The sequence below is a fragment of the Dipodomys merriami genome, unplaced genomic scaffold (genome assembly GCF_024711535.1).
Source record: "Dipodomys merriami isolate MVZ:Mamm:240054 unplaced genomic scaffold, mDipMer1.0.p SCAF_596, whole genome shotgun sequence".
In the NCBI taxonomy this organism is placed as follows: Eukaryota; Metazoa; Chordata; class Mammalia; order Rodentia; family Heteromyidae; genus Dipodomys; species Dipodomys merriami.
In genome coordinates this window covers 281,018-284,167 of record NW_027206175.1, presented here as the reverse complement: position 1 = coordinate 284,167, position 3,150 = coordinate 281,018, and the positions used below count along the sequence as shown (strand labels likewise).

The window sequence follows — 3,150 nt, the reverse complement described above, 5'->3', positions numbered from 1 at the left end:
ATGGATTGAGGTGGCCAACAGAAGAAGGCAAATAGAATTCTTTTCATCAGAAAAGAACAAGTTTGGTGTAGGCTTGTTCAAGTTCCTGACTATATTACCAAATCCAAGACATTGTGGGCAAAAATGCAAGATCTGTTAATGTTGAGCATTTACTAATCTAATAGATCAACTTAAAGAACAAGGAAAATCATATGTGAAGTTTCTCCAAAAAATCCTTGCTAGAGAAAAATGAGGATATTCAGAAAAATGAGGAGATTCAGCTCCGAGATCTGGTTCTGTAGCTGAGAATACATCACTAAACATAGATGTGCAGTCTGAGGCTTCAGATACCATGAAAGTAGTAAATGTGGCTCACCTCTATGAGGTGCTGGATCAAACTGCAAGAAAGAATATTTGAGAATGCCATTAATGTCCATGATTGCAGCTGGTTACCATAAAGATAACAATAGAGCACTGAAAATCATTACTACATTCTGGCCATGGCACCAGTTACATCCCTCCATCACCAACTGATGAGCTTTAGACACCAATGTCAGCCCTTTCACTGGTATGATTAAATGTCTCAGAAATATCTTGCTCAAAGGTGAAACCAGCTGGAGGAGATATACCCCAAACAGTACCATCATCTGGATCAGACTTCAGCAAGTCACAGACCCTCATGGGGAAATTCCTGTAGGTGATCAAGGCTCAGATGTGATCCAGGGTATCTATGGATGCTGAGAAACCACCATGCAGTTAGAAGATCTGCCCATCCACCAATGCAGTGAGAGGAAGATTGGAAAAGTTTACAGACCTTTTTGACTAACATTTCATTTCCATATTTCCTTAAACACTCATCATAGAAACCATAAACTTGTGTGCTCTCACGATTCCCTCGAAGAATGGTGATGTGTTCATGGTAATGAAATTTAAGAGCTAGAAGCAGTATGACTGTTTCAAGTGAATAATATCCTTTGTCAATATAATCTCCCATAAACAAGTAATTTGTTTCTGGTGATTTCCCACCAATTCTAAACAGTTCCATGAGATCTTGAAATTGCTCGTGCACATCTCCACAGTGTGACTAGACATGGAAGCTCTTGTACATGGGATTCTTTTTTCAGGATTTCCTTAGCCTTCTCACAGGGACTCTTGATGTGGGACTCAGCTGCTTGCATTTATTCAGCTATTCTATCCACGGGTCCAGCACCTTGGTGAGCCACTTCATGTCCATGATGCCATGCTGGAACTGGCGGCTGCTCTGCGCTGCTCCCCCACCACCGCCTGAACACCAAGATCAGTAGAAAACCCTTGTACTTTCAGGTACATTGTAAAAAGCTTTGGTCAGCACTGCAGTAGACAATCTCTCCCACCTCTTCCCCAACACACACCTGTATAGAGTCCACATTTTTCTTTGGGCTTCCTAAGGACAAGCTTGGTCTCCATCTCTACAAAAACGTTTATATTTTTTATTGTAAAGATAATGTACAGAGGTTTTGCAATTATGTAAATGAGTACATGTTCTATCAAGCATTGTTACCCCCTCCATTGTTTCCCCTACTATCCTTTCTCTCCTCCCCAAATCCTCCCTCCCCCCTCTACAACTATCCTTTCTCTCCTCCCCAAATCCTCCCTCCCCCCTCTCCACAGTTGTAACATTCCTTTTCAATATAGTGTCTTGTACATCTCATTGTTACAGTGGGTCAAATTGTATCCTTATTTCAGCATGTTGTTGGTCAAACTGTATCCTTATTTCAGCATTTTGTTATTTCCCTTCCCCTCCCTAAATTAGAAAAATATATATACAAGATCCAGGGTAGCAGAATCAAATGCAGTGAAAACAGGGATTATACCATGGGGGAAGAATATACAATGTACTATGTGATTTTTCTGTTTCTTTTATAAATACATTAAAAACTACATCGAGAAAGATAAAACCACTTGTGTCCCTATCTTGGGATTCATTTTGCTTAGCATCAGGTTATATGTTCACGTGTACGTAGCTTTTGACCTACTCTACTTGTCGTAGACATATTAGTTATTGCGGATAAGGGAAACCATGGGACATATGTTTCTTTAAATCTGGCTTACTTCACTTAATTTTTTTCCAAGTCTTTCCATTTCCAAACAAATGAGACAATGTCATTCTTTATGATGGAGGCATAGAATTCCACTGTGTACATATACCACATTTGCTTGATCCATTCATCTACTGAGGGGCATCTGGGTTGGTTCCATATCTTAGCTATGGTGAATAATGCTGCGATAAACATAGTTGGGTTGGTAGCTTTAGTATGGTCTTGTTTGTGATCATTTTGGTAAATGCCCAAAAGTGGGATTTCTCAATGTAGAGTCTTTTGAGGAACCTCTAAATTGCTTTCCAAAGTAGTTGAACAAGTTTATAATCCCACCAACAATGTAGTAGGGTTCCCTTTTGGCCACATCCCCTCCATCATCTGTTATCAGATTTCTTGATTCTAGCCATTCTAACTAGGGGGAGGTAGAATCTCAATGCTCTTTTGATTTGCATTTCTTTTATGGCTAGAGAAGTTGAACAGTTCTTCATGTGTCTATTGGCCACTCTTATTTCTTCAGAGAACTCTAAGTCTCTAGCCTACTTGTTAATCAGGATGTTGTTTGAGGATTTATTGTTGGAGGATTTAATTGTTTGAGCTCTAAGTAGTTTTTAGATAGGAGGCCCTAGTCCATTGTATGGCTAGTGAAGATCTTCTCCCAATCCATGGGCTTTCTTTTGATCTTTCTAGATATGTCCTTTGCCATGCAGAAACTCTGCAGTTTCATGCAATACCATTTGTCCAACCTTTGATTTGTTGTGTTTTTGGGTCTTTATTAAGAAAATTTTGGCCTGTGCCAAGGAGCCCTAGATTTCTCTTATTCTTGTAATGTTTTCAGGGTGTCTGCTTTGACTTCATGCACCAGAATCAACTCCAAAATGGATCAAAGACTTCAGTGGTGTATAAAGATCTAGCCTTCTCTCTGCTCTTTTCTAGCTCTTTCTCAGCTCTTTCATTCTCTTCTTTCCCAGCTCTCATTCCCAGGCCTTTCCCAGCGATATGGAGGGCCTACATAGCCTGGTCCTAGCCAGAATGATGAATAAACCTACCCCTTACCTGAATACCAGGTGTGTGGTGCAGTTCTTATTCGGCTACC

At 40.1% G+C, this 3,150-nt stretch overlaps 1 pseudogene; it reads right to left on the bottom strand.

The window, feature by feature from the left end:
- Nucleotides 1-218: 218 nt before the first annotated feature.
- Nucleotides 219-1,213, bottom strand: LOC138813392 (serine/threonine-protein phosphatase 2A catalytic subunit alpha isoform pseudogene; annotated as a pseudogene).
- Nucleotides 1,214-3,150: the final 1,937 nt, after the last annotated feature.